Source organism: Condylura cristata, unplaced genomic scaffold (assembly GCF_000260355.1).
Source record: "Condylura cristata isolate star-nosed mole 26May11 unplaced genomic scaffold, ConCri1.0 scaffold00034, whole genome shotgun sequence".
Classification (NCBI taxonomy): Eukaryota; Metazoa; Chordata; class Mammalia; order Eulipotyphla; family Talpidae; genus Condylura; species Condylura cristata.
The window spans coordinates 14,988,459-15,000,947 of NW_004567135.1; positions in this window are offsets into that span (position 1 = coordinate 14,988,459).

The following is a 12,489-nucleotide window of genomic DNA, read 5'->3' on the forward strand; positions in this document are numbered from 1 at the left end:
TACAAGAACTGGGGTGTAGGCCAGAGGTGTGGGGGTGAGAGGATTCACCAGGTACAGTATGGGGAGCAGAACAAGTGGTTCTGCTGAAATATACTGCTGAGGGGAGCAGCATGTGAGGCAGGAGAGGTCTGCTATGTCATATGGGTCCCCTCTGCCATGTGGGTCACCTCCCTGGCCAGGGATAGAACTCGTACTGCAGTAGCTGTGGATAGTTTCATAGTGTTGTGCTTTAACCTGTTTGAGCCACCAAGGAGGGCCCAAACTTATACCTTTGTAATAAATGAATAATTTTTATCTTTTGGGGAAGTAAAAAGAGTAAGGAGAAAAGAGAATATTCATGAAGTTTCATGAATAAACCATTCAATGAAAAGTTAAGAATACATGTGTTGAAGATTAGGAAGTTAAGCCTTTGTACTTTTGGAGAAGTCTTCATAACACCCCAGAGAGACATTTGCTACAGTATGAAATCACCAGTTTGTTGTATATTTGGTGTGAAATCTGTGTGCAAATAGATATCAGCTCTACCACATTCTAGCTGGCAGTGATTTAACCTGTGTACTTTCACATTTCCTTTTGTAAAATGGGAGTAGTGGTATTTACCTCCAAGAGTGGTGGTGAGGATGACATAATATATATTGTTTAAGATTTTATTTATTTGTGCATACAGAACTGGGGTATAGGCCAGAAGTGTAGGGCAGTGAGGAGGTTCACCAGAGACAGTGGATTAACAAAGTATACTGCTGAGGGAGCAGCAGGTGAGACAGGAGAGGTCTGCCATGACATGTGGGTCACCCCCCTGGCCAGGGATCAAACATGTGCTGAAGTGGCTGTGGCTAGTTTCACAGTGCTGTGCTTTAACCCCTTGTACCACCAGGGAGGGTACTGAAATAATATATTTCATGAAACTTAAATACTTACCTAGAAGGAGGAAGGGATCAATTAAAAATTAACACTAGAGAACTTCTGAAAGTGATGGATGTTCATTACCTGGTTTGTGGTGACATAGGTAGTTTCATAGTTGTATATATAGGTTAGAATTCATAAAATACCCCTTAGGTATATTTCATTGCATACAAGAATCTTGTTTTAAGAAGGCTGTTTTTAAAATAGTGTTTCACTTTTAGAAAGTGTCCAATAGGTATTAGCTATTACTGTGGGGAGCGAGCCTAGCCTTTTCCAGAAGTGAACATTTTCCATGCCATCAAAGGTCCCTTGGCATCCCTGTCTTCAGCAGCAAGTAAGGGTGGGGGCTGTTCAACCCAGGGAGAGAAGTGACACCTACTGGTGAGAAGGGAGAGTACACCCTGGTGTCTACAGCAAGTTTAAAATATTTATTTATTTACCATTTACCATTTATTTTGGAATAGATAAGATACAACAATGTAAAAATTGAAGGGTGCAAAAAGACACCTTTTTTTTTTATTCAGGGGTATTATTCAGCACCATTAGTTTTGTCAAATGTCCATTACTACCAAAAGATGCACAGATAAGGCAAGGTTGTTGGGTTTGTTCAAACCTAGGTGAAGGAACTAACTTGAAAGAATACTAGTAGCTAGGGGAAGAGAGGGTAGCATCAGAGTATTTGTGAGATTTGGAGTCTGGCTTAAGGTGGGTCTTTCAGAATAAGTATTTGATTAATGGCCTTCCTAAGTGGCACAAAGGGTTGAAGCACAGCACTCCAAAGCTATCACTCTCCACTGTAGCATGAGTTCTGCCCTGGCCAGGGAGGTGATCCACATGGTGCAGTATACCTTTCTGGTCCCAGTCACTGCTCCCCTCAGCAGTGTATTTCAGTCAATACTCCTGTTCTTTTCCCCACTGTGGTGAATCCTCTCTCTTGAACCTATTGAAAAGGTGAGCAGTGTAAAATGGATGTTCTAGTTATTCCTGAAATGAGTCAGACATTCTTTATAACTTTTATTTTGGGCAGGAGTTTCCTGGGATACTAAAGTCATGTTGATGAAGACGGTGGAAGAATGAAGTCAAGTGCACGTGGACAGTAAACTGTGTGGGTGTAGATGGTTCTCAATTTCTTGCATGTCTTTTCAGAAATATTCTGGGTGTAATTTAAGAAATGTGATCTCTTGAGCTCTCACAGTTATTACACAAATTCAGACACTGCATATGAGATATTCCTTAAATCTAGCTACTCAATAGCATTCACTTTCTGGTTATATACTTTATTTTTAAATTTTTGATTCTAAAATATTTTATTTATGTATACAGAGCTGGAGTACAAGCCAGAGGTGCAGGGGTGAGAGGATTCACCAGAAACAGAGTGGGGAGCAGAACAGTTAGATTAACAAAGTAAACTGCTGAGGGGAGCAGTGGGCGACACAGGAGAGGTCTGCCGTGCCATGTGGGTCACCTCCAGTCCAGGGATCAAACTCACATTGAAGTGGCTGTGTCTAGCTTACAGTGCTGCGTCCTAAAATCCTAACCTGTTGAGCCACCAGGAGGGCTCTCTAGCAATCTCTTAATACCATCTTCTCAGGGAGGTTTTCCCTGTCAATCCTACTTAAATTCTAAACACACACCAGCACCCCGCCTCCCGCCCATTCTTCCAACTAATCAAAAATGTGCTCCTAATACATTTGTCATCAATTTATAACCTTCAGACTTTTTTTTAAAGATTCATTTATTTATTCATACAGAACTGGGGTACAGGCCAGAGATGTGGCGGGTGAGAGGATTCATCAGAGGCAGACCGGGGAGCAGAACAGGCAGATCGACGAAGTACACTGCTGAGGGGAGCAGCAGGTGGGTCAGGAGAGGTCTGCCACGCCATGTGGATCTCTTCCGGGGCAGGTGGGGATCGAACTCATGCGGAAGTGGCTTAAGCTTCTTAGTGCTGTGCTTTAACCCAGGGAGGGCTGCCAGGGAGGGCCACCTTCAGACTTTTATGTATTGCCTTGCCCCTCATAGGAGAATCAAATTCCAAGAAGGTAAGACTTTTTGTCTATTTTGTCTACTGATGGACATCAATGCCAGAAAAAAGTGACTGTCTCATAAGATGCCCTCAAACTGTTTTTGTTGATTGCTGACTCAATGGATGACTTAGCTAGAGGGTCAAGGGCCATGTCAAGGTGTTTTGTCATTTTCCAAGCCAGGGGAATCTGAGGGAGGAGTGTGTTTGCTGCAATTTTGCTTCTGCTTTAAACACTTCTATAATATCAGGAAGGAAAACTCAGGCAGAGTGAACTTCTTGGGGTGAAGCTCACATGCACACATCTATTCTTCCTAACTCTGGCAATTTCTTTACTAATAAATATAGTTGTTTCAAAGTGTACCTGAAAGTCAGAAGTAGAAGGCAGAGTTACTAGTTATTCTTTTAGTGTATTGCTAGTTTTGTGCCTTTGATTCATTTTTCTATTGAATGGGCTACTTTTACAACTCTGAAGAGGTAGGGATTAACTCATAGATGCAAATAGTTTCCATCAGTAGTGGAAAAGATAAGCCTTAAGGTTAGGGTTCACAGTTAAAGTCATAGGACTTTAGTCAATTTTCAGCAATTTTCTCTAACATTCCTTTACTAAATTGCCTTTAAACACCCAGCTTCTCAAATGCATTTTGAATGGATTTTAATATTTTACTGGTTCTCCTGTTAATTAATGAATTGTATATCTTTGACATGTGTTCATTTTATATTTGCATGAGAGTCATGAAGCTATCTCTCTGAAAATTATATTTTAATATCATTTCTACAAACTGAAAAAGCAGCTACTCAAAAGGATTCCTGAGCAGTTATTCACTGATTAGTCCAAGCATGTGATACAATAAATTCTCCCATTGTTAGCAGACAAGGAGTAGTGAAGTTAGCAAGTGGCTGGATTTTAGGCAACAAAAAGAAATGTCTATTACTAGCTTTTGCTTTTTGAAATATTGGTTAGTTAAATGTGTCAGTTTCCTCTTTCTGCTGTAAAAAATTATCGCAAACTTAGTGGTTCAAAGTAACATAAATCATTACATTACAGTTCTATAAATCAGAAGTTTGACATGCCTGTCACCGGGTGAAAGAAAATCAAGGCATCATCTGGGCTATATTTTATTCTGGAGGCTCCTGGGGAGAAATCATAGCTTTGCTTCTCTCCACTCCCAACTTCTAAAAACTCCTTGCATTGCTCAACTCATGGTCTCCTTCAGTCTCCAAAGGCTGAAGGATGAGTGCTCAGATCTCATCACCAACCTGTCTCTTCTGCCTCCCATTCATACTTTGAAGTTCATTTTGGTTACACTGGGCTTTTCCAGATAATCTAGGATAATTTCGCTGTTTTCAGGCCAGCTGGTTGGCAACCCGAATTCCATCAGCAACTTTAACTCTTCCCTTTGCCAAGACGTAACACATTCACTGGATTTCTGGGAGGAAGTCTTTGGAGTTATCTGCTTACTGTAGTTTGTGAGCAGACCTGAGAGAAAACAGAGAATTACTTAATGGAAATAACATATTCATCTCCATTTTCTTGCTGAGGTGTTGGAGGTGTTCAGAACAGGTCTCCCCAAGATGTTCAAAAAAGTCTAATACTTCAGCATGGGGGTTATTTTGAGCTAGGGTCAATTGAGGCCTTATAGCCTAAGGATAAACTGTTACCAATCCCTTAATTACTGAAGAGGACAAATTGGGAGAATTAAACAAGTTTAGGGTTATCTTTAGAAATAATCTTTCTATTGGCAAACTCTACTATATGGCAGTTCAGACATGCAATTATAGAGCATTTGTTCTTTTCCTCATTTGAGTCTCCCTCTTCTCTCCTTAATGTCCCAGGCCTCTTTTTTTTTTTTTAAGTTTATTTTTGCATAGAAGAACTGGGGTGTAGGCCAGTGGTGTGGGGAGTAAGAGGGAGGAGAAGAACAGGTTGGACTTACTGAAATACACTGTTGAGAGGAGCAATGGGAGAGACAGGAGAGGTCTGCTTCTCCAGCAGCTGCTTTGTGGCTATGGAATCAAACTCTGGCTGGCTGTATGGTGATAGCGCTAAGACTTAACCCTTAAGCCACCAATGAGGCCCTAGAATTCTCATTCTCTACTACATATGTATTGCTCTTTTTCTCCTGTTGATCTGTTAGATGCTGTTTTGATTACTCAAAGAGTCTGAAAAGAACCTAAAGGGATATGGAGAAATTTCCCCTTCATCCCCACCATATCTCTTCAGTGAACTGATAACCCATCTTTGTGAATTAATAACCAAAGCTATTTCCCTTGTTAACAAAGTTTGTCTGGGCCTCCACTGCAGGTATTTAAAAAGACAAATACCAAGCATTTTTGAGCAAATATTTATGCATATGCAAACCATTTAGAAAATGCTCTTTCACACCACTCTATTTTTACATGGTAAAAGATAGTTATGAGCTTTGGAGTCAATAGACCGGAATTTAAATTCTGACTCTTTTACTACCCCTATGGATTTTGAATATTTTACCTAAACTTCACGTGCTTTAATTTCCTTATCTTCATACCAAAGATTACTAGTAGCTAGCAGTAAAGGCTATTGAAGCTAGCAGTAAATGCAATAATGTACATGAAGCCATTGACAAAGGTTCTCAGTGTATTTTGAATTGTTCTTTCCTTTTATCCTTCCTCCCAAGGGCTTAGCTCACTTGGTCTAGGGAGTTATACCAACATAACCAAGGGAATCAATCTAGTGCTTAATCTTGAGGGATTGGCCTTCCCCAAAAGTTTGAGATAGGTTTTTCCTAAGATCTCCACAGTAGGCCTTTCTCAATATGTATCCCTTTAGTGTATGGTAGTAAAGTCAATTGAGGCCCTGTGGGACTCAGGAGAAATTCTTGTTACTTTAAGAATCAAGACTGCTGGGCTAGGGTCCTCCCTGGTAGTGCAAGGGATTAAAGCACAGCACTATGACACAATCTGCAGCCACTGCAGCATGAATTCCATCCCTGGCCAGGGAGGTGAACCCACATGGCGCAGCAGGCCTGTCTGGTCTCTAACTGTTGCTACCCTCAGCAGTGCATTTTGGTCAATCTGCCTGTTCTATCTCTGGTGAATCCTCTCACTCCCCACACCTCTGGCCTGTACTCTAGTTCTTGTATGCCTAAATAAATAAATCTTTGAAAAAAGAATGAAGACTACCTAAATATAGGGAAATATTTCTCTCTTTTTTTGTATCTATCATAACACTTTATTAAGTATATGTAATTTGTCAGTTTGCTGATAATATTTTTTGGTATTATTTTATTTTATTTTTAGAAATATTTCTCTTTTTAATAAGAGAAAACTATTTTAAAGAGAGCATAAATCTAGAGGCAAGATGTTATCTTATGAAGTCATCACCTCCTTGTCATATGAAAACTCTTCCTCCTTGATGTCTTCCTTGATGCCCCCTTAGCACAGAATTTAGTCATATATATTCTCCATACGTATGGTATTAAACTTGATCCTTTTCTTCCACCAATCTGTCTGATATTAATTTGTCTTTTTATCCAGCTTTAGAAGAACCCAGAAGGGTGGAGTCCATGTCCCCACAGTTAGTTTTTTTTTTTAAGATATTTTTATTTGCACATACAGAACTAGGGTACAAGCCAGAGGTGCAGCGGTGGTGAGAGAATTCACCAGAGTCACAGTGGGGAGCAGAACAGGCAGATTAACAGATTAAGGAAGCATACTGAGGGAGCAGCAGGCAGGTCAGGAAAGGTCTGCTGTGCCCTGTGAATCACTTTCCAGGCAGGTGGGGATCGAACTCATGCTGAAGTGGCTTTAGCTTCTTAGTGCTGTGCTTTAACCTGCTGCGCCACCAGGGAGGGCTGCACCACAGTTTTAACAAGGACTTGCATCCATGTCCTGAAAGCAGACAAGATACATACTTGAAACCCTAAAGAGGTAAATTACGTACACAAAGAAGGGAATATTCTTTTCATAAGAAATGAGAGTAGTGAAGATAAGAATATACCACCCCATAGTACAACATTTTGGCCTAAGAGTTATTTGGAACTGAAAGCAACTGAGAATCAACATATGTAGAAAAGAAAGGCATAAATTTTCCTTTGCTGCCCACCCCCCTCATACCATGGCAAAAAGAGAACAACCTTGTATAATTTTTGTCCCTAAAAGACCAATTACTGGGCCCTCCCTGGTGGCGCAGCGGGTTAAAGCACAGCACTGAGAATCTAAAGCCACTTCCGCATGAGTTCGATTCCCGCCTGCCCCGGGAGGGACCACATGGCGTGGCAGACCTCTCCTGACCCACCCGCTGCTCCCCTCAGCAGTGTACTTCGTCGATCTGCCTGTTCAGTTCCCCACTCTGTCTCTGGTGAAGCCTCTCGCCGCTCCTGAACCTCTGGCCTATACCCCAGTTCTGTATGCACAAATAAATAAATCTTAAAAAAAAAAAAAGACCAATTACTTTTCTGTTCATTAAGAAGTACATATGCTACAGAGGCTAGCAGCTTCTTTGACTTTGTGTCCATAATCTCTCATACAAGTAGATATTAATAAAAATTATATCATCTTTTCTCCTGTTAATCTACCTTTTGTTATTCATGGACCCTGGAAGGTAAATGGAGTTGGTCTGTCTTTTTATGCCATTGGGTCTGGGTGGCTATCACCTGCAACCTTGATCTGGTTAACATAGTAGGCGTGTGGGTGTGGGGCACACATGCTTGATTATGGACACCTGAGCGTGGTATTTGAGCATGTGCACATATGCACACCTTTGCCTGGGAGGAAGGTGGGTGTAAAAGGGCTGTGGCAGCCGGCTCAAGCTGCTGGTTTGTTTCCCCGGCTTACTATTAAAACCCGTGAAAAGGATGTGAAGGGCTCCAAAATTCTTTCAGTTGCTAGAACTGACGGTAATCCTACTTGGCTTGAAATGGTTGCAATACAGACCTCCACTAATTAAAGTTCAGAGGGTAGTTTTTCCTCTTTGATACTCACTGCATTAGCTAAACTCCTTAACGCATAAACTCATTGTGAGTTAATACATTTTTCAGGTAGGCAGAATAAAAATAGAGTGTTTTAAATGCATTTGGTGATCACAAATTATAATTAATTACTGAAGGAAATTAATGATAATAGCTTATATTATGTGTCAGATATTGTTTGAAATTCTTATAAACACCTATTTCCCGCAACTATTGGGTATTACTCTCAATTTATAGGAAGAAAGCCAAAGCTGATTTGCCCTTAATGGCCTTGTATAGGGTAAATGAAGATTGCTCAGGGTTTTGCGAAGTTGGCCTTTGTAGCTATCAACTGCAGCCTAGAAAGCAGGAGGTGCTTTGGAGCGTGAGCTTGGGATGTGTGTGCCTGATGGTGGACTCCTGGAGTGCTTGTGGGTGTGCGTAAGGGGGCACCTGGGCCTGGAGGCAGGCATAAAAAGGCAGCAGCAGGGGACGGTACTGCGGAGAGCAGTGGAGAGAAAAGGTGAGAAGGCTGTCCCCAGAGAGAGGAAAGATTTGCCAGGTGCTGTGAGGCCTGCCAGCCTCCTGCCCACCTTGCCCTCACCCTGCCTTCCCTGTCTGCCCTGTATCTGGTTGTCTTACTACAAATGGTATAGGGAGAGCATTAAAAGCCTGAAAAAGCTACTGAGGCTCCAGGACTCCCCTTTACCTGGCTGCCTGGAACCTGAGAACCTGCTCTGTGCTTTGCTGGCATAACACATGGTAACGCTCTACCCTGGTGAAGTCTTTCCTTCTCAGCCTCATGCACTCAAGGATGTGGGGGTGTATCTGTTTCTTGTGAAGGCATGATGGAATATTGAGCTGAACTAGTCAATATGGTAATTTTAAACTTCTGTTCGAAAGGAAACCGAGGGAAGAGTATTCCTCACTCAGGGTCCCTGACAGGGAAAATTAAAGTGACATGGACAATTAACAGGAAAAAGCACATAACTTGTTTTTCAAAAATGCTTACAGGAAGACAATTTAGGTGGAAGCTAAGCTACTTGGGGGAACTGCAAAATAAAAGCAGGTTGCTTTTATAGGATAAAGAATATAGAACAAGAAAATCCACAGCCTGAGCTGGCTGGGTGGTTGGGGATTCACAGATTCGAAACAGTTTCTGTTCAGGAGGAATAGTTTCTGTGCGCTGAATGGCATATGGGAAGAAGGCTCCATTCTCCATTCTGGCCTAGACATCTTATTTCAACAAAACTTGTTTCCTTTCATTTTGACACGAGAGTCTTGATGAGAAAATGAAAACCCAGGGAAACAGTGAGACCGGTGATTTTAAGCACTGTCAGGTGAGAGGATGAGGTGGAGAGCAAAGGCTGATTTCGTTAGCTAGGGGAAACATCAACGCCAGAGTCTAGGTGATTACGGTGCTCCTTTTCTCCAGGAATACCTCTCACATGAGGACCTTATCACCTGTATAAGGGAAGGGACAGATCAGAGTGATTTTCCTTTTGCCATTATTTTAGACTCCTTCAGTTTAAAATATTCAAATGCCAAAGTGCTATATTGTGGGTGTCGTGTATTAACCGTCATGGGGATGAGTCTTTCAGTTCAGAGATGGACAAACATCTAGGACATTAATTCAGTTAACTAATATTTACTGGGCATTTATTCCCTAGGGATTACATGAATTGTACATTTATCTTTTAGCCTTTAATTTTTTCCACTTAAAATCCAGGCTTGATAATTTTTAAGTTCTTTCTTTGTTTTCGCTTTGAAAATCTGAGTCTACAAATCTTCTTAATCCTATTTTCTCCCAACTGGATTTTAATGAGGCACCTAGAATTGTGGCAGAATGGGGATATGTGGCTGGTGGTTCAAGTTGTAATTGGTGGTGGTCAGTGTAAGGTTTGTTTTTTCCTCCTAGTTCATCCTGTCAGTTTGCATAAAAATGTGATCACACCTGTTTACTTCCTTGCTTTTTTGTAAATAGACACATTCCAGGGATGTGAATACTTCTGGTAAGGACCAGTTTTCTTTCCCAATTCATTGCACAACCGTTCCTGGTGGTCTAGGCCAAGATGTAGCACGTTCACAATTCATTGCACAATTGTTGGGTTTATAAACGGACCTGCAAGAATGCTTAGTCAGTGGGCAAAATTACATTAGCCTGCTTTCTATTCTAGTTGATTGAACTGTTGCCCAACAGGTGATTTCTTTTCAAGTCCTGCCTTCCCTTATTTAGAAGTTTGCGGGGGAGGGCTTCCCAAACTCCAGGTAGGATGCATTCTTTTACCTATTAGGCTAATTGCTTTCAGTGTTATGTAAAGAAATGATTTAGCCTCCTTTCATAAGAACTATTTGGTTTGAAAAAGAAAAGACTAATTGCAGCAGAATCATTAAATGAAAATAGAAAGTTTAGCAAAAATTCACAAAGAAAAGTTAGTTGAGGATTTTCTAGGGATTAAATTGTTTGGGTCTGTTCAGAGGGGATGAGCTCCTCAGCACCTGCTCCTAAACTGATGTAGTGTCCCTAGAAGATTTGCTTAGAGGGAGGTTTCCCTGGTGCTTCACGTTTGTCATGGTTCTTTTTTTACAATGAATTTTTCTTTGAGAAATTGCTCAGACCTGTGTCCTTGGATGATGGCTCTTTCTTGGAGCCATCATCCAGTATTGTGAATTATGGGGTAGAAGACTTTAAATGCAGACATGAAACTGCTGGCCAATAATAAGGCATGCTTTATGAGTATTCTTAACTAGGTTATGTCAGCATTAAACACACTTAGACATCATCATCATCTTGTACCCTAACAAAGAAATGTGCAACTTTTAGTAGTGTAGGAGGTGGGTAATCCAGGAAATATAACTCTTTAAAAATGGAATGCAACGATGAATATATGAAGAGGTGATTTTGCTGGGCTCTAAAGAGGCTGCCATGGCCACGTCCCCTCTAGTTTAGCAAGTTCCATAGACCGTAGGAGACATGAAGGGCCTGTGGATCCCTGACCCATGGGCTAGACGACAGGCTTTCTTTATAAACACTGGTGATAATTCTCCCATGGATGAACAGGAGTCATGTTTCTTTACTAGAACATCATATAACCTAAATATTATCTAGAGGAACATTTTTATTGGTGCTAGGAGATTCAGCTTAGACTCTATCTATTCTAAGCCTCAGAGAAAAAGCTTGCTATCTTTTCTAAGCCTCAGAGAAAAAGCTTTCAACTTCTATGACATGCCAAAAATCTTGAATTAAATGACTAATGCTTTACTAAGTTTTTGCCACTGGTTCTCTTTGCCAGAAAGTTTTCAATTCATCTTCAGCCAAAACCTGTCATCCACTCTGGCAGCACAGCATTCACCTCCCCGCACCTCAGGTCCTGCTTTCGTGCCCCTTTGGCTGCCCCGAGTTTCTCCCCTCACATACTTGTCTGACTGGTTCCTAGAAACCTGGCAGAGAATTTGTTCTGACATAAATCTGGCTACCACAAATTAAGAGCCTGGAGTTCAAACACTCCTCTCTTTCAAATCTAAAGGGATCTAATTTATAAACAAAGGGAACACTTCTATTTTTTTTCTTTGAAAACAAATCATGCATTGGCTTAAAGGAAGAGAATGATGAGTGGGATGACAGAAAATAATTGGCTGGAGCTGAGGTTAGGAAAAGACACGAGGCAAGAACAATTACTATGATAACATCAGGAAAAAGTGTCAACCTTAGTTATTAATCCACAAGGTGTCTCCCAGCCCCTCTTGTAAAGATTACTGTGGGCAGTAATCTTTGTTCTCTGTATTGAGAGAATCCGAGCTTCCAGGACAGGAGGTGGCACGTAGTAGGCGCGCTTGACGTTTTTGCGAGTGTTCACACTCTAGGAATTAGAAAGTGGTATCTATCACAAACAAAATGACTAAGTCTTCCGCCCCTTCAAGTGTTTAGCATTCCCAAACACAGCCCATTGTTCTATTCTTTCTACCCCTGACGCTCCCCTTGCTGTCGTTCTAACATTTAAACCTGGGTGTTTTAAAACACACAGAAGCGCACAGTCCCTGGAATCACAAGCTGAGCAGCGTTATTCAGAACAAGTTCGATTAGGTGGCTGCTTTGAAATGACTGTCAACGCCTACTGGGTTGACTGTTTCTGGGCAGTATTCTTTCCCGCCTTCTTGGAGTTGCGGCGAGGAGCTTGAACAATCAACCTCCTCAATTTTTGCGCCCCTTTCTTCGAAGCCTCTTCTCTGGATTATTTCCCTTCTCAGCCTATCGTTTCTCTCAGATCTTTGCTCTCTCTCCTTCTCTGCCTGTTGGTCCCTTTGATCCTTTCTTTTTATCCCTTATTCCCAGAAGCTCCAGAAAATACCTTCTTTTTGCCCCCTTTTCACGTCACTTCCCCCTCTTCGCCCATCTCCCTGGCCAGTTGTGGGCGAGGGGAGTTCCCCACTAGAGGCCAGCACTTCCTCACTTTCGTCCCTCCCACCGGCGAGCCGAAGTCGGAGAGAAAGAAGGGGAAAAAAAGAAGGGAAAGAGCGAGCGAGCGAGCGAGGGAAAAAAACCCAACCCCGGGGCCGGGAGCGCAGAGGCCCGGGAGCGGCGTCGTCATGGCAACGGGCGCCGGCAGGAAACGAGGGACGCGCGGGAGGGGGAGG